At 40.7% G+C, this 18,717-nt stretch overlaps 1 protein-coding gene across 4 annotated transcripts in view; it reads left to right on the top strand.

Moving 5' to 3' along the window:
- The window catches only part of TPRG1 (tumor protein p63 regulated 1), a 365,690-nt gene that overhangs the window by 170,322 nt on the left and 176,651 nt on the right, over nucleotides 1-18,717 (top strand). For 2 of the 4 annotated variants that reach the window (XM_077991224.1, XM_077991222.1), the window contains 3 exons: nucleotides 353-510; nucleotides 3,689-3,809; nucleotides 5,847-6,145. The gene's annotated coding sequence lies outside the window, so the exon portion shown is untranslated. The remainder of the gene's footprint in view (nucleotides 1-352; nucleotides 511-3,688; nucleotides 3,810-5,846; nucleotides 6,146-18,717) is intronic. The other 2 variants (XM_077991227.1, XM_077991225.1) reach the window with 1 other exon arrangement.

Here is an 18,717-nt window from a genome sequence, read left to right as displayed (position 1 = left end):
AATTGGACCTCCAAATTTATGGGGACATCAGAAGGATTAAATGATACAAGTGAAGTGTTTACCTTGGTACCTGGTGTTCGCTATGCATTCTATAAATTATTGCTAGCTGTATCTTCTTTGATTCCTATCAAGCCCTGTAGGGAAGGAAAGACAGCTCTTATTCACATGATTTCATTGTGAAATAATTGCTAACCAGAAATGCAGAAAGATGAGTGTGATAATGATCTAGGGTTTGAATCCAGTTTCTAGACTTAAATCCAGCAGGAATATCCTGTAAAACAACATATAAACTTAGAGCTTCTGACCTCTAAGCTGTCAGTAATTATAAATCTGCATCTTTCCTTTGAGACAGGATGGTTTATGAAGATGACCTGGGTAAAAAGACACCCAGAGATTTCATGCTGTTGATCCACAGAAAGCCTGTTACTGTCCACTCCGTTGAGTCAGGCTTTAGAGTCTGGATCATCCCTTACAGAAGATCCTTGATAATATTTCTGATATACCTCCAAGGTGAGTAGAAGGAACTATGGGAGTGGCAAGCAAAAAGGAAAATGATGATACCCATAGGAATTTGATTTCAGCAGCCAGAATAGCATTGGGACCACAAAACCATTACTTAGGTGTCTGCACCTTCAAAAACTGGGATCCTGAGAGGCAGAATGTCAGAACTGGAAGGATTTTAGAGATCATATAAGTGCTGGCATATGTTAACAAATGGAAACTATTGACACAAGTTAAAATTGTACCTGCCACAATGTATATTGTAACCAATGTGCCAAGTTAGTGGTCAACCTGAACCAGTACTTGGGCCTCTCACCTTTCAATTTTGAAAGTCACCTTTGCTTTAGAGATACTGTAGGTTATCTTGACATGAACATGACATGATCTTTGTCCTTAAGGCCAAAATAAGAGATATTAATACCATGTGAATACATGTGGCTATACTCCCAGGTAAAGGTCTTAGGTCTTTTTAAAGCAGTGTGAAGATTCAGAGAAAAACAAACCATACTTGATTTGGAGAATAAAGGAGGAAACCTCACAAAAGAGGTCTCCTGTGGGTGGAACCTGTAGGTCCAGATGTTATGGAAGAGAAAGAAGTATGAAATCAATGGCCTTCATGAGGTAGAGTCTAAGTTGTCTTCCCTCAGACTCAGTTTCTCACCAGGAAAGTGAAGTTAAGCATAACTCCCTATATGCCTAGCTGGTATATGTAAAAATGTTGTGCTCAAATCCTTCCTCTTCTTCTCTTTACTTCTTTCCCCAAAACCACACTACAGGTTCCAAGAGGTGGGCTCATACTTTAGTCTACCAGGACCACCTTATAGGTTGTTGCTGATTTTGATCTTCCCTCATAGCTTAAAAAAATCTTCACAGGATTTTTATCATTGGGCTTTTGTGGGGAGTAAGAAGTAAAAATAACTTAAAATTTTTAAGATAAATTTTGCACAACTGCAAGATGAGTCAGAAAGGGAAAATTCCTATTTGTCATGTACTCTTAATTTATTTTGCTAGACTCTTGTGATGGACGAACCTGTGTGCAGCTCTCTCCTAGAGCATGGGCCACCATGGCATTCGCATGGAATCACTGTACCAGCGCTGCAGTATTGTGCAAAGATGGCCTGGGGGAGGGGAAAATGACATCTTAAAGAAAGGGGCAGAGTATTGGAAGTCAGGTCAAAGTAGGTTTATTAGACTTAGGAAATAAAAATATAGGACATCTAAAGAAAAAAATTGTTTTAAGTATGTCTCAACCATAACATGGAACATATTTATACTAAAGAAGTTGTTTATCTGAAATTCAAATTTAACTGGAGTCCTGTATTTTATCTGGCAACTGTAGTTGAATGAGACACAAAGGTCAAAGAGTTAAGAAGTAATAATGATATTTTTGTAAGAGTTTATAGTTTTCGAAGTGCCCTTGTGTTCCTTATCTCATTTTTTGACCTCATATCGACAAAAGGTTGGTACTATTTCTCTAATTTTAGTGATAATGAGAGATTAGGCTGAGAGAGCTTAGGCGACTTTCCTAAGGACATGCCACTGGTAGGTGGCAGTGTTGGCACTTCAACTCAGTTATTTTATTATTAGTATTATTTTTGAGGCAGAGTTTCGCTCTTGTTGCGCAGGCTGGAGTGCAATGGGGCAATCTTGGCTTAGTGCAACCTCCACTTCCTGGGTTCAAGTGATTCTCCCGCCTCAGCCTCCCGAGTAGCTGGGATTACAGGTGCCTGCCACCATGCCTGGCTCATTTTTTGTATTTTTAGTAGAGATGGGGTTTCATCGTGTTGGTCAGGCTGATCTCAAACTCCTGACCTCAGGTGATCTGCCCACCTCAGCCTCCCAAAGTGCTGAGATTACAGGCGTGAGCCGCCGCACCTGGCCCAACTCAGTTATCTTTTAAACTTCTTATTTTGAGATAATTTTAGACTTAGGAAAACAACAACAACAGCAACAACAACTTCTCCTAATATTAACATCTTACCTACCCATGGAACAATGACAAAAACTAAGAAATTAACTTTAGTACTATTCACTAAAGTATAGACTTTATACATATTTCATCAATTTTTTCACAAATGTCCTTTCTTATTCCTAGGATCCAATTCAGAGTTCCACGTTGCTTTTAGTTGTCAGGTCTCCTGCCATCTGTCGACAGTTTCTCATAGTTTTTCCTTTTCTTTCATGATTGTGACACTTTTGAAGAGTACTGATGAGTTATTTTATAGAATGTCCTTCAATTTTGGGTTTTCTGATTTTTTTCTTAGGACTATACTGAAGGTATTGGGAAAGATGCCACAGCAGGGACACATTCTTCTCAGGCCGTGGTATATTATGTTGATACATATTATTGGTGACATTAACCCTGATCACTTGGTTAAGATGGCATCTGCTGAATTTTCCACCAGAAATTTGCTGTTTCCCCCTTTGTTATTACTAAATATTTTGAGAAGTGACACTTGAGACTATAAAAATATGCTGTTTATACTTAAACTTTCCCTCATTAACTAATTTTAGCCTCTTGTGGCGGATCTTGCTTGTTGCCATTGTTATTATGATGTTGTAATGGTCATTTTCTATTTTCCTCATTTTCTCTACATTTATTAACTGAAACTAGTCTGTTGGAAAGAGTTGTTGCTTCACTCCTTATTTAAGCTCAGTTATTTTAAGTCCAAGTCTATTGCTTTTTTCACTAATGCACAGATGAAGAAAAAAGTATAGGATTTTGAGCTATGGTAAAGGTATGATTGTTTCACGTGCACCGTGGAAGGAGCATGAAAATAATATTACTTATTTTACTAACATTGATCAAACATTTACTTCTATACAGGGCCTTGTGTTAGGCATTGTGAAGGAAAGAGAAATGCACAAAAAAATCTCATGGAGGCTGATAAATCAAAGATAATACTTAAGGCATTCTTCATAAGAGGGATAATAAAACTTCTCAGCTGAATGTTGAACTGATAAATGATTATGTTGATGACTATGGCAATGATAAGTGAATTGTAATGCAGTTATCAAGCACTCATGGCAAGCTCAGCTCTGAGTAACACAGAATATCCTCAACCAGATGATCACGTTGTATGTACAGGTCTTGACACATACATCATGTGCCATGGGTTCTAGGCACATGTATAGTACCGAGTATGTAGGGTTATAAGCACCATGAGATCTTTCTCATCATTTATAGAAAGAAGAACTCAACCAGAAGATAACCATTTTGACTGTCTTGAAGATCCATGATTCCTTTCTGCCTGGGAGAGATTATGAGGCTTCAGAGAATTCAAATATTGTTCCTCATTAAGGAAATGGTAAATTAACTTACATGTAATACCTGAAAAAGTTAAACTTCTATTCTTGGTGCTTTCTTAACTGGCCTAAAATGGACCTTACAGGTATAATCTCAGTAACTCAAATATTATCAGAAGAAAATGGCCTGGCATGGTCAAAATGTAGCAGATTATTTTAACTAGTAGTTTATAAAACTGAATAACAGCTTGAAAGAGAATGCCAATAGTCCCTTGACATGGAGTGTAATGGGATGAAACTAGAGGCAAATGTAGATTCTCCTCTGTGAGTGTGAGGGGTCTACTATCAAGCAATCCTTTTTATATTCTGGTAGAATGTGAACTGCTTAGGACACACCCATGATGTGATATGAAGAGTACTAGTGTGCATTTTTAAAAATCCATTTGAAAGTACTATTTTAAAAATCCGGCAGTAGAGCTATATATTGCAGCTGTAACAGGCTTTCATTTACATTCTTCCTCAAATGCAGGTGATAACCTGAGTTTGAGATGTAAGGAATGACCTGCATTTCAGAGAAGAGGAAAGTGAGGTTCAGGGCCATATGTGAGTTTTGCTAACATTGTCGGATCTTGAGCTTGGATACAAAACTTCTGATTATGAGATATGTGCTTTTTACCCCATGCCATGTTACCGCTGGCAGGTAAAATACCTAAAATTCTGCACAAGTCTAAGTAACGTGATCGTATGTCGCCCTTTACCCAGAACAGTTCAGATTTATCCTTTTTGGCAGCATAATTAGTAATAATCTTACCTTTTACTCTCAAAAATGTTTTAAATTAGAGCACAGATTATGTAGTAATTTCATTGATGGGAGGACTCAGGGAGACTCCAACTTGGGCTTCAGTGTTTAAATTGGTGCTAAAGAAATCCCTAATGAATTACTTCTATACATTACAAAAAGTAATATCGTTTAAGATATTATTATGTAAATATGTTATGATACATTCTAATATTGGAATTATAGATATTCTTGTGTGTATATGTATATGTGTATATAGGTGTATCTATATGTATATGTGTTTGTGTGTATATATATATATAGTTGACTAGAAAAAAGCTCACAAAAAGGCAAAATTATAGTAATTTGAGAATGTAAAATCTCTCTCTTGAAGGAAACAAGACCATATATAGGAGTCGATAACATAATAATAATTCTTCTAACAAATGCAGTAGAACTTTATATTACCGAGCATTTTCTGATCATATTTTCTCATTTCAACTTCCTAAGAATGCTCAGTTGGTAAACTAATCCCCCATTTTGCAGGTGAAGCCAAAACGCAAATACACAGTAAATAAGGCAGATCTGGGATCTCTGAGATTGTCTTCGTTAAGACCCTTCAGCACTGACCTTTTTCCTTGTCCTATATTGTCTTTCAAAGGTAACAGTGAGACATTGAACTTATAGCCAGAGGCATATTATTATGCTTGTGCTACTCGTCTCTCATCTCCTTGAGTAGGAAAAGGAGAGCATAATAGTGCCACAATACAACACAGGAGAAACTAAGAAAGCTTCTCTTTTATTTAAAGCCAACATTTAGCCCATGGTTAATTTCTGTCTCAGGCTATTCAAAGGAATACTAAGATTTGTTGTGACTGTGCTATGTATTTTATGGCAACTTGCTTTTCTTCTCTAGTCCTCAGTTTCTCCATGTGAAAAATGAAACTTTTAACTAGATCATCTCCGTGGTTCTTTCCGGCTCTGATAGTGCATGACTCCGTGATTCTGAGTTTCTGGGAAAAGGACACATTTCAAAGCTGTATTCCAGAACCACCCTGTCTAACTTGGGCTCTTCTTTTCTTTGCATTTGGAGTGAGCCCAAAAGAAAGGTCATTTTTGCAGACATCTTGATGTTGTGCTCCAATGTCCTCATTAAATAACAGGAGCCTGGACTGGCAGGCCCAAGGGAATATTCAATCAAGGAGAAAAAGGCCAAGTCATTACTGGAACCCTATCATCAGAGTTGTAAACACAAGCATCTATTTCTGGGCGTTAGCTGAAAGTGTGTTTAATCGCGTGTTCTCTCTCTCTCCTTATACAGGTTCCGTTTGTTAAATGTGTGTGACCCTTCCGATAAGTCACCAGAGGTGATGAGGGAGAGAGAGAAAGAAAGCAAATTACAACTATAAAGAGTCTCTGAACAGTGAAACATCAAAACAGACAGTCTCTGGCTTTACTGGATGAGTCACCATTGCAGCCCGACCGCAAAAACAAGCGTGGCTTCTGTACTTAGCAGCAGTCTTCCTGTCTGGAAAGGAAACGTTGCTCAGATTGGAGATACTGGCCATTTTATAGACTTCAAAGCAACTTAGGCAACTGAACTGTCAGGTGGGAAAACAGGTAAAACAATTTTCCTAGAGTTTGTCTGGAGAATCAGCTACTCAAATCTGATTTGAAGCTGCATGGAAATACTTTCATCTTTAGCCGAAGCTGTTTATTTTAAAAAGTTTTAGTATGATGGTCTTCAGTTCTAGTGTAGTATGTCTATTTTTCCTCAAATAATGTAAGTCAGCTTTTTCTGGAAGAGACTTGTTTCCAGGCACTGAGCTAAGTTCTATGGGGGATGGAGATAAAATCAACATGAGGACCATCTAATGAGGAAGTGGGACCAGTACACATATCATGACACTATGAAAGGAAATATGTACTGAAAACAGGAAAAACATGATACTGTGATGGTGCAAGGAAAACAGAGGTGGGTCTTGATGAATGGTCTACCAGATGAGAGACTAGTATAAAGAAAGGCCTACGTGTATTCAGGATTTAGCAATGAGTCTAATTTAGGTTGAAATGTAACATACAAATAAGGAAGTAGAAGAAATAAAACTGGAGAGACTGGGATCAGATCTGGAAAGAGTCTGAATGCCAGGATGAAGATTTGAGGTCTTATGCTGTGTGCTGTGGAGACAGGGAGAGAAGAAGTAGTAACCTTATGGGAAGATAATAATGCCAACTCCAGAAAGGAAAAGGCAAAGGAGCAAGATCAAGATCAGTTAGAAGACTCTTGCCACAGTTCAGGAAAGAAATTAATTTTGGCCTGATATGGTTGGCTCTGTGCCCCTACTCAAATGTCATCTTGAATTGTAATCCCCTCATGTTGAGGGAGGGAAGTGATTGGATTATGAGAGTGGTTTCCCCTTTGCTCTTCTTGTGATAGTCCTCACAAGATCTGATGGTTTTATAAGCCCTGCTTGCACTTCTCTCTCCTGCCGCCATGTGCAGAAGGTCCTTGCTTTCCCCTCTGCCATGATTGTAAGTTTCCTGAGGCCTCTTCGGCCCTGTGGAACTGTGAGTCAATGAAGCCTTTTTCCTTTATAAATTACCCAGTCTTGGACAGTATTGTTATAGCAGTGTGAGAACAAACTAATACATGGCTCCTCACCTAGAGCATTCCATCTAGAGTTAGAGAGGAGAAGATCTACAGGAGAGGGCTGTGTTATTGCATCTAAATTTCTAACGTAGTCTATGAGGATATCAATATAAATGAAAGTATTCACCATCACAGAATGGATTAGTGTATGTTAAAGTCGTTGAGTGGAGGTGTGTGACTCTGAAGACTGTGGCCAAATCGAGTTGACACAACAAAGGAAAGTTACTCACTTCCTAGAAGTATGGAGGCAAATAGTGTTACCTGGACTACTCATACTACAGGCTTTATTTGCTGCTTGGAATTTTGAATACACATGTTAGCTATTCAACCCATAATTTCTTTCCAGTGTATGATTTGTTTTCAAACAAGGTTCCAGTCCTTGGTCTTTAGAAAGCCGTGACACCAGGAAGGAAGAGCTTCCACCTTATCTGGTGGCTCTGTCCCTGCTGTGTGTCTGACCTTGGGTAAATCACCTGCCATCTCTGGGGCCTAGTTTCCTCATCTGCAAAATGAACATGTTATGTTCCTCAGTATTCAGGGCTCTTCAAAGTTTCAACAGTTTAGGTTTTATATTCAGTACAAGTAGTATCCATTATCAACGTTGTCTTTCACAAAATGAACCAATCCCATTGAACCTTCCTGACAGCCCTAGGAATAAGCAGTGTGGGTGGTTTTTTGTTTTGTTTTTTGTTTTTGTTTTTGTTTTGAGACAGAGCCTCTCTTTGTTGTCCAGGATGGAACATAGTGGCATGATCATAGCTCACTGCAGCCTTGACTTCCCTGGCTCAAGTGATCCTCCCGCCTCAGCCTCCTCAAGTAGGTGGGACTGTATATAGGGGCATGCCACCATACCTGACTAATTTTTAAATTTTTTTGTAGAGTTGGTCTCCCAATGTGGTATAGGCTGGTCTCAAACTTCTGGCCTCAAGCAATCGTCTTTCCTCAGCCTCTCAAAGCACTGGAATTACAGACATGAGCCACTGCACCTGGATGGTATAATTATTTTAAATACATTTTACTCATATGTTAATAGAGTCACATAGAAAGTAGATAATTTTCACTAGGACTTACAATGATTTGCTGATCTAGTCATGACTAGAACCTTGACCACCTGACTTCTAGCCCAGTGCTCTCTCCACTCTACCAGGCTGTATTGATCAGTAAAGTACATGACAAGGAATGTAGGCAGTTTCCTATGATTGTGCTTGAATATGCTGTGTTTGTATTGTTTCTTCTGAGTTAGGACAGCCCAACAGAAGCATAATGGTTTTATGGGGCCCCTGAAAAGTTTTACTGGTTAAATGTTTATCTTTTAATCTACTTCCTTTCAGTGGGATGTGTGCAGATGTTGAGCTCTTCTTTGTGGTCAGTACTTCTATGATCAGCTGCAGGTGGTTATGAACTTGGAGGCAATCAGTAGCCAGAGACTTGACCACCTACACTCCTCGGTGTGGGTCCCTCTGACTCTAAAAATAGTAGAGTCCCTGGGCCAAAATGGCCTCATCCAATCCAATGCCCTGTCCGGGGCTTGATCTCTTCTATTGCAGTTCTAATGGTTGCCCAGCATCTTCTTGAGCTACAACTCACTTGTGGATCCTGGACATGTACTGTCAATTGTCTCAACATCTTCACAGGCTTGCTTCATGGTCAGCTCACATTCAACATGACAAATTTCAAAACCTGTGTTACCTTTTCTAAATACTTTTCTTCTCAGATGGCGTTGCTATCTATTTAGTTCAACAAGCTAAAACCTAGTCCTCTTACACCCAATCTTCTTCAACATTTAGCAACTTCTAATTATGCTCCCTCTGAAATCTGTCTACATCTATCCTCTATTGCATTCACTTTCACTGTCCCTCTTCATGTCCCCCTTCATGTCCCCTACTATATTTCTCTGGACTATCTGTGTAGCTGCCCAAATGATTGCTCAGAGTCTTTAATAAGCAAGTCTGCATTTTACATTTCTAAATGAGAATACAGGATACATTTCTCCAATTTATTGGCTATGGAACATCTTTTGTTCCTCAGAGCTTCTTCTGGAAAATGCTAGTCTAGCCTTTCCAGATGCAATGCAGTCCCTGTCATTGTCACATCTGTCCACCCCTCTTTGTGGCTGAACTTGTTATTTCCTCTGCTTAGAATGCCCTTCTTCCTGACTCTTGCCATCTGGAGAAGTCCTACGCGTATTTCACAGTCCAATACAAACGTCTCCTACTCTCTGAAGCCTTCTTTGATCTCAAGTCCCAGCACATTGGCATAACCTCTGAGCTCTCAGAGGGCTGTGTACTTGAATGTATTATAATACTTAAATTATTTTATAGCTGTGTGTGTTTGTGTCTATCTCCCAACAATTCTAAGCTCTATATGTTACTCACCTGTCACCAAGTCTAGAAATTTGACTGCCTTCTTTCACTTCTTCGAACATTCACCAACTTATAGTTGATGCCAAATAAACCTCATGCAATAAGTGAGCTTACAATTCTAGTACAGTGTTTAGCCTCTTCACTTCCACCACGACTCCCTGTGTCCCGGTGGAGGGTATGCTGGGGCATGAGAACATTGGTTCAGAAGGGAAGATGGGACAAGTATATCAGTAGTAATTACTGATCCTTAGGGAAAGGGACTTCTTGGGGAGGAGAAGTCATTCAAGATCCTTATGGAAGGGGACTTTCAGGGATGAGAGCCATTTCTGGAGAGGAACATCCCTGAAGTTCAGTATCAGTGTCTTACATTTACTGAGCACTTTCTCTTTGCAGGGTATTGTGCTAGGAACTGTGAATACATGATGTGAACCCTCAAGCAGCTTGTAGTTAATAGTTAGACTTGCTAAAGGCTCCTGGTTTCTATTAACAAAAAATAGCTCTGCTAACTGGACAACAAAGAGAAGTTTACTTTAAGAATGCAGAAATTTCAGAATTCAAGGGCAGGAAAACAGCTAGGTCTCTGCCGGGCCTCTCACTTGCGTTATAGTGCTGAGCTTCATCAAAGTTATTATGCACATTTGAAATACATTTGCCAAAGTATCTTCCACTATCCTAAAATAGCTAAATAACTCTTTAGTTTGGGGAAAATCCATACATTCCCAGTCTAGGCAATAATTACACTTCCCTGTGTGGACCACTACGGGATTTATAGAGCATTTTAATGTCTGTTACCTTATTTGGTCTCCACAATCATCATTCAGTTGCTCCATGATCTTTTCTGCGGGCTACAAAATACCAGGTGCTAGGATAGGTGTATGGAGACAATTTTAAACAAAATGGACATGAGCCCTGTCCTTATGGAATTGAAAGTCTGGAAAGACAGAGTTCATATTTCTCTTATTTTAGAGACAAACTAAGGTGGAATGATTTGTCCCAGTTAGGTGGTAGAGCTAGGACCCAAACCTGGGCTTCCCATTCTGAATCCAAGACTGTGATTTTGCCACCGTCTGCTTTGCAATCATTGGGAAATCCCTCTGTATCTTCCAGGAGTTAACTGAAAAAAAAAATGTCAATGAAAATGTCAAAGTGGCAAATAAAAAAGCCCAAAATATCAACATTAAGAAAGCAACAAAATAAACAGCTTCTGAAAACCCCAAAATATGTGTGTGTGTATTTGGGTGAAGTGAGCTCTCAAACTGAAACAAGTAACAGTAGCAATAGCCACTTGAAAACAAAAAAACAAAAACAAGAAAAAGACTTTTTTCCCCTCAAATCTGGAACGCAGCAGGGTGTTCTTAAGTTGTACAGAGCAGTGTTTGATGTGAGCATCCAGGCCCTGCTGTGAACAGAGCTCTACATTCCTGTCTTCCACACAGCTCTTATTGACTGGCTTTGCTGGACTCAAATGTGAGCAGGCTACAGCTTTGCCTCTGGCCATTAGAAGGATAATCTTTCTTGGGGGTCCCAGTCGGGTGCCAAGTGGGAATGCAGTGAGCGGGGTGGGGGGGGGGATGGAGAGGCAGGGGCCTATTTTGATAGGAAAGTCGCCTATGCCTACAGCACTTTATGCCTGCTTCTCTCAAGTGAGCACCTTTCCCTCTTCTCATGTTTCTCTATGTAGCGAGTATAGGCCTTGGTGGTTGGATGGGTAGAAAGAAAAATGTGATCTTCCTTTTCCTGCACTATGATGACATCTTCTAAAGGTGAATCAAATGGACAATTCCATTTGTCTCTGTGCCTCTCTATTTTAAAGCTGGAAGATGTAGCCTTAGGGTACCTAATTCCATAGACAGTAGACAAAAACAGAAAGGAAAAAAGAGAGCTGTCTTAGACTTTCATTAAAGCCTTGAATAAGACACAGTCTCTGCCTCAAGAGGAGGGACACATATGTGTAAACCATCGTTCCATTATCACATAATAATCGGCATGTACAAGTTTTGTGAAAGCCCAGGGAAGGAAGTGACAATCCTTCTGGGTGGGTGTGTTAGAGCTGGGTCCTGAAAGTAGGAGTTTACTCAATACAAAAGTGTAATTGGAGTTGAGGAGAGAAGAAGAGAAAAGGGAAAAAACCATCATGTAAGCAAAGGCTTGGAGGTGTGAAAGAGCATGTATTTTTCAGGGAGTATTTGAGGAGATACTGGTTGTTTTTCTGGTAACAACACACTTTGTGTAATGAGACAAAGTCAATGATTGCTTGGGTTTTATGGCAGGGCTAACTACATTAACAACTAACCAACAAATACCAGTGGATTAAGAGAGTAGACTTTCATTTCTCACTCACTTCCCAGCACAATACAGGTTGGCAGGGGAGTTAGGCTCCAGGCAGTCATTCAGAGACCCAGGTGCCTTCCATCTTCTGGTTCTGTCCTCCCCTTAGTTCCTCAAGTCTTTGCCACTCCTCTGGAGGTTGGGGAAAGAGAATGAGGATCAGGCACACATAGCAAGTTTAAAGGTGATGTCTGGAAGTTGTGTACATCACTCCTGTCCATATTTATGCCTTTGGCTAGAACTTAGCCACCCAGTCACACTCAGCTGCAAGGGGTCCAGGGAGTTAGAGGCTAAGGGGAGAACACATTGTCAAGCAGAACAGTGTCTGTCACAGCTTTGTGTCTGGAGAACAGAAGGATGGAGAGCATGAGGGCTTTATGCATACAGGATAGAACCTGATGAACGTGTTCTAGCTTCCCTAGGGGACAAGCATGTAATAAAGGGGTCAGGGAGGGCTCTAGGTGAGAGGCACCCTGTGGCCACACTCCTTGAGGAAAAGAAGATGAATGATTCTATCTGAAAGGTGTTTGTACTCAGACAGAAGAAAATCTGCTCCAGCCATGAGAAAATGGACAAAAAATCACTCTAGCTCAGCTCTTAAAATGGGAGCAAAAGAAACCCAGCCAAGTAGACAACTTACAGCCCCAACATTTAGAAAGCACCATGTGGTTTACTGTATGCTCACACACAAGGTTCTCAGCTGATCCTCACAAAGGAGGAGGACCTGGTTGAAAATTATCCCTGTTTTAGAAGTGGAAAAATGTATGCTCAGAGATGTTAAATAAGTTGCCAAGGGTTGCACAGTAAGTGAGAGCTGCATCTGCCACTGAAACCCACATTGTGTTCTTTCCACAGTTTCACTGACCCTCCTCTGTGTAGCAGAGATACTGACCACACTTTGGGAAGCTGACCCAGATCCAGCCCTGGACTGGAGGCCAGGATCTTAGGGAAGCTCTCCTCCATCAGCCAGCCCTCTGTTTGCCTGACTTCTGGAATCAGTGAACCAGCTCCTCATCCAGAGAGCACGTACATGTTAGCTGTCAAACAGTGCGTGCCGCATCTGACAACCCTAATATCACTGTTTGTATTATCAGACAATTACCAGCCGAGCTCGTATTCATAATTTGACTAACAACTCGCGACAATGATTATTTTTCCTTTTCTGGCAAAACAAATATAGCAGCGTTTTCTTTTCAGCATCAGCGCTGATGCTCCTTGGCATTCTATCAGCTGAAGGATTTTTTTTTTTTTTCAAAAAAAAAAAATGTTAGTCGTACTCCCCCACATCTCGCTAACTTTACAGTCCCCCATGGCATCTGTGTGCAGTGAACTGAGCTGTTGAGACTAAATGTAATTTGCAATCAAGCTTCTGTTAACATGGAAATGTACCGGCTGGTCTGCTGCAATATGGGTTCTCATTCTGTCTAGCATATGGTTGCATTAAATCCAGTCTCCAGAATGTCTCTTGTTACCACATTGTCAATCCGTGCAGAGCAGAGAACCCTAAAAAACCACTAAAGGAACATATTTTTGGAATTGGCTCTTCTACTGGATCTTGACAAGAGCTGTCCAAAGACATACTTGGTTACTTGAAATGAACTAGCCCTGTCAGATCTATGCACACACACACAGAGACACGCAGTAAACTTGAAAACTGGCTTCATGCTCTGTAGTCGTAAGCACAGGAATTACGCTGGAGGACAAAGGAAAGGAGAAGGTGAAGGACTCGGCTTCACCAGATACACTTGAGACTCCTGTGTAGCTTTTTTCTTGATATCTCAATATTTAAGGCCCAGAAAATTAGAGTTGGACAGGATATAAGCTGTCTTTGTGGCTAGAGGCATAGGCTACTGAAGTGGATGGACTTAAGCTTGAATCCTGACCCCAGCCCTCCCTAGCTTGGTGACTGTGGGCACATTCTGAAGCTTTGTGTGCCTCAGTTACTTCATCTGTAAAATGAGTGGACGAAGGGTACCCTCACAACTTACAGCATTATAGGAGATTAAATGCCTACACACAGCACTTACATCAACAAATCATTGCTATTACTTAGTATTAATTACCTCTTCCTCACCATCCCTTTTCCCAAATCTGATGCTTAAATGCCTCCCACAACATCACTACTATTATTCTCCTTCTCTTGTCTTGCACCCTGCTGATGTCCAGAATGTCAGCCTCTTCTAAGGCAGCCCATTCTTTTCTGTACAATTCAGTTAAATGGTTTTTTTCCACCTTGAGCCTTTCTTTTGGGACATATAGAAAAAGTCTAATTCGGTGGCAGTCCTTCAGGTATTTCAAGAGCGTAATCATGTACTCTGTAAGTATTCTGCAGTTTCATTTGGCACCTTTCGTTTCTCCTTTAGATTATGCAGTTTTGCATCCCCTTCCTAGGCAGGCCCCTCCTCTCTAACTCGCCTGGGTATGTCCATGCCAATCTTGATTTCTGCAGCCCAGGCTGAGCACCGTGTTTGCAGCTCCTGTGTCACCAGCCTGGTCCTACCTGGTGATGAGTAAGGATTTGCCTGATTCCTTTAACACAGCTCAAACGTGGACCTATTTGCACACAAGTATATCAAGCTTTATAAAATAGCATCTCCTTGAAAAATTAACAAATAGCAGTTTTCAACAAATCATACTTTAAATTCAATGGAGGGAAGAGCTGCATGCCTACAGGTCTCTGTATCCTGTTGCAGGAAAAAATTCTTTTTTCAAGGAAGTAATCGCCCACCTTAAACATCTATTCTGTAAATCGAAAGTTCTGTAGGTTTTACTGAATGTGTTTTAAGTAAGAAACACACACAGAAGGTGCACTGTATCTCACCAAAGGAATAGGATGCAGTATCCTCCAAAATTGAAAGGGCACTTTGGGAGGTCAGGGGAAAATGGAGGGGAAGACATTCTAGCCATTCATTCATTCATTTGTTTCAAAACTATTTGTGTGCCAGACACAGTGTTAGGCACCAGGTGTGTTTCTAACGAGCTGCTCTTGCCACCAGGAAGCTAGAAGGCAGGTTAAAGCCAATTAAGATATGCCAAGTGCAGGGTGTTGTGGGGCCATCTCACCTAATCTTGAGTAGCTCAAAATCCAGGAATGGGGATAAACATGAAGGAAAATAATTACATTACTATGGAATAAGTGTTATATTTAAAGACTGTACAAAGTGCTCTGAGCACTTTGAGAAGAGAATTTGTTCATCAAATATTTTATTGAGCATCCAGTGTTACTGGATCTACAACGAAGAGCAAAACACACTCCTTGAAATTTACCAATGTTACAGTCTCAAGTATTTGTGTATGTGGTCTTAAATCAAGTACATACACTACATTTTTTATTGATTGATTACTTTAAAGAGATGTGATAAGTGTAATGAGTGTAATGAAGGAAGAGAACAGGATTCTAGTAGACAATTAGAGGGGGCCCTGATTGGGGAAGTCAATGGGATATCAAGGATTTCTCCTCCAAGTGGTATTTAAGCGGAGACCTGAGAGATAAATTGCAATCAGGATGAGAAAGATGGAGAGAAGCACCTGTGCAAAGACCTGAAAGAGGGACCAAGTTTAAAGAGTTTGAGGAACTAGGGGAAACAGGGTGACAGAAAGGGGGTGGTCCGGAATGTCTTTGCTGAACAGGTGGCCCCACTAAGGAAGACTTAGCACGTGCAGAGGAAAGACAGGTCATTTCAGACAGGACGGGCAGCACATACAGAGGACAGATCCAGGTCTGGGAGAAGCTCCTTCCGTCTTTGTGGTGATGGGATGGGAGGTGGTGGTGAGATGTTCAGGGAATGTGCAGAAATGGAGAGGGAAAGCTGGGCCAGATCATAAATGGCTTTAAAAACTACATCAAGGGATTGATTATACCTGCAGACCCCACAAAAGCACTGAAGATGTGCTAGATTATCTTCATTTTATTTTTTTAAAGCCCGTCTCCCATGCTTGTGAGTAAGGAGAGGGCAGAGGAATGCCTTCTGTATCTCTAGATCCTACCTCCTGCCCCCATTTTCAATTATGGGTGGTTAAGTTACATTCTATCCCTCCTTGCCACTTTGTTCCCAGCTCTGATTTGTGATCTGTGGAAGCTTTCATTTTGCCATTCTCCGATTCTTGTTGTAGTGACATTGTGCTATGGTCTGTTGATATGAGTGAGGGATCAGCAGCTTCTGAAGACCACAGAGACTCTAACTCAACCCTGCATGGTGCTTGCAACCTGCTCCTGCATTCTGACAGGAAGGTTTCACCCAAAGGTGTGAAGGATGAATCACCCCATGATGCAGATTATTTTCGGCTGCCAGTTGGCCATCCCTTATTGAGATCACAGAACTCAGAGGCTTGTGAGACTGTTTAGCCCAGCGCTCAGACTCAGTGGAGAAACTCATTAGCTCTATTTAATTAGAGAAACCAAACACTTCCAAACCTACTTTAATGTCAGCCTACTTCCCACCACCTCATTAATATATTTTTAAAAACTTTCACCTTTAATGTGGCAATGATTTTCTTAATTCTTTCAGTATTAGAACTCCAAGATTTAAGGTATTTAGCAAGAGAACAAGTAGAAAAATTACACAAGTGAGAGTCATGATTCTTTGAACCAGTATCTTTTGGTTATTACTAAATATGAGATTTTTAAACTCGATTTTCATGTATAACCTAGATGAAGGTGGTTGTTCTGGTTTAATCCTATAATGTTGCAATTTTTAGGATCATCTTTTTTTATATAGAATTTTACATTTTCCAAAAGGTTTTCCATCCATCAGATGATTCCCACAAAACACTGAAACAAAGTAGGAGCCGCTGATAATATCTCCATTCTCCAGATGAGGAAGTCTGGGCTGAGAGTAGTCAAAGGATTTCTTCGAATGGCAGCTCTATGCTTCAAGGTTGACAATGAGGACACAAATTTCAGGCCCAAGTGGCTTGAGATACTGCCTGTTGATGATAAATAGGGATGTTAGGAGGAGAAGATGGTTGTCTGAGAAAAGTGACAAATTCAGAGTAGGATGTGCTAAATTGCAGCTGACTAGAGAGCTGGAAGCTGGACGCATATTTGTATGGCTCTGTCATACAAAAGCTGCTCCAATACTGTGTAAGTGTGGTCTCTCAACCTGGAGGAGGCCAACATTTTTCTTGAGTCAGAATCTTTTCCAGGTAGCCTGAGAGCCTGCAGTTAGGAAATAGTTTCTTAATTCATCCTAGATACCCCTTTGTAATCCCTTGGTCTTTTACTCAAGCTGACCCCAACCCAGACTTAGGTGTAGGTGATACTGATTTCATAACATACTTTCATAGCTTTTACCTCAATTGATTCCCACAGCACTCCTGTGAGATCTGAATTCTGGTCTCTGTCAAATCTACTAGAAAATGGGACTCTGTTAAGATGCAGGGTTTTCCAGTAGGAAACAGCTAATGGTGGCATACTGGGGACTTGAAGCTTGGGCCTCTCTCTCCAACAGCATGACTTATTCAATCATTTCCAGTGAAACTCCCCCGAACACTTTCCTTTCCTCTTCCCTTTCCTCTCTGTGTAGCTTCCTACTTTGGGATCTTCAGGAACTCTTCCCACAGTCTAATGACCAGACCTGCTTTCTGGAAACGTTCTTATGTCAGTCATACATGTTTTACTATGATTTTAAAACTTTGAGTTCTCTCTGTTAAGAGTATACTTATTCTCATTATTGTCTTCTCCCTGCTGACTATAACAAATACTTCTTGAGCCCTTGCTGTGCTCTTGACCCTGGGAGTACAATGATGAACAATCAGACATCACCTACATCCTCCTGGATTTAATATGGTTGTGGCAAGAAAGCTTTGTTTCCTGTAAGTGGGCTTCAGAGATCCACGGAACTTATAGGCAACCATTTGTTCCTGCAATTTCAGGGTATTTTTAACCTTTAATTGTGGGTTTAGGAATATTTAGCCAAATACTCCTCCAGGTGACATATAGGCAATGAAGAGGAAACAGTACATAAGATAGTGATGTGACTTCACATTTTGAAACAAAGAGGCAGGTGGTTCTGCTGTCAAACTGAGCATTAAAATGTAACTGGGGGTGTAGGTGTGGGAGTTTCTCAATAGCCCTGGAAACAGCCAATATTTTGGTAGGTTCACAGGATTTTCTCTTTTAATAAAGGGGATTGCTTGCGTCTTATTACAGGACTAAACAGTGAAGCCAGGAAATAGTACAAGTTTCCTACTGGTTTTTGTTGAAATTTTGGAACAGATCATTACAGAACTGATTCATGGGCATTTTGGAGAAAAGGCACTGATCACTAGAAGTTAATAGGAGTTTACCATAAACAGGTTGTGTTAGACACACCCCATTGCCTTTTCTTATTATGCCACGCAATGGGTAAATCTGCAGGATGAGGAAGTTTTAGCAGTGGACTTAACACGACCTCTTGTGATGTGATTGCATATAAGCAGGTGAAATATGGGCAGGGTCATGTCTTACACACTGGTTTCATGGGCGGGTGAATAAAAATGACTCTTGAGCATGCTAACTGTTCCATGTAAGCTAGAAGGAGGTTTTTGGTGAGGACTAGAAGCCTTTTATTCTGTTCAATATTTTTTGTTAATTACTTGAAAGATTATCTGGAAGAGGGAATGCCCAAGTATAAAAATGACACCGGCCAGGCGCGGTGGCTCACGCCTGTAATCCCAGCACTTTGGGAGGCCAAGGTGGGCGGATCATGGAGTCAAGAGATTGAGACCATCCTGGCCAACATGGTGAAAACCCGTCTCTACTAAAAATACAAAAATTAGCCAGGCGCGGTGGCGGACACCTGTAGTCCCAGCTACTTGGGAGGCTGAGGCAGGAGAATCGCTTGAACCCAGAAGGCAGAGGTTACAGTGAG

This window comes from Macaca mulatta, chromosome 2, assembly GCF_049350105.2.
Source record: "Macaca mulatta isolate MMU2019108-1 chromosome 2, T2T-MMU8v2.0, whole genome shotgun sequence".
NCBI lineage: Eukaryota > Metazoa > Chordata > Mammalia > Primates > Cercopithecidae > Macaca > Macaca mulatta.
The sequence above is the reverse complement of the archived record's forward strand: the minus strand, read 5'-3'. Positions and strand labels throughout refer to the sequence as shown.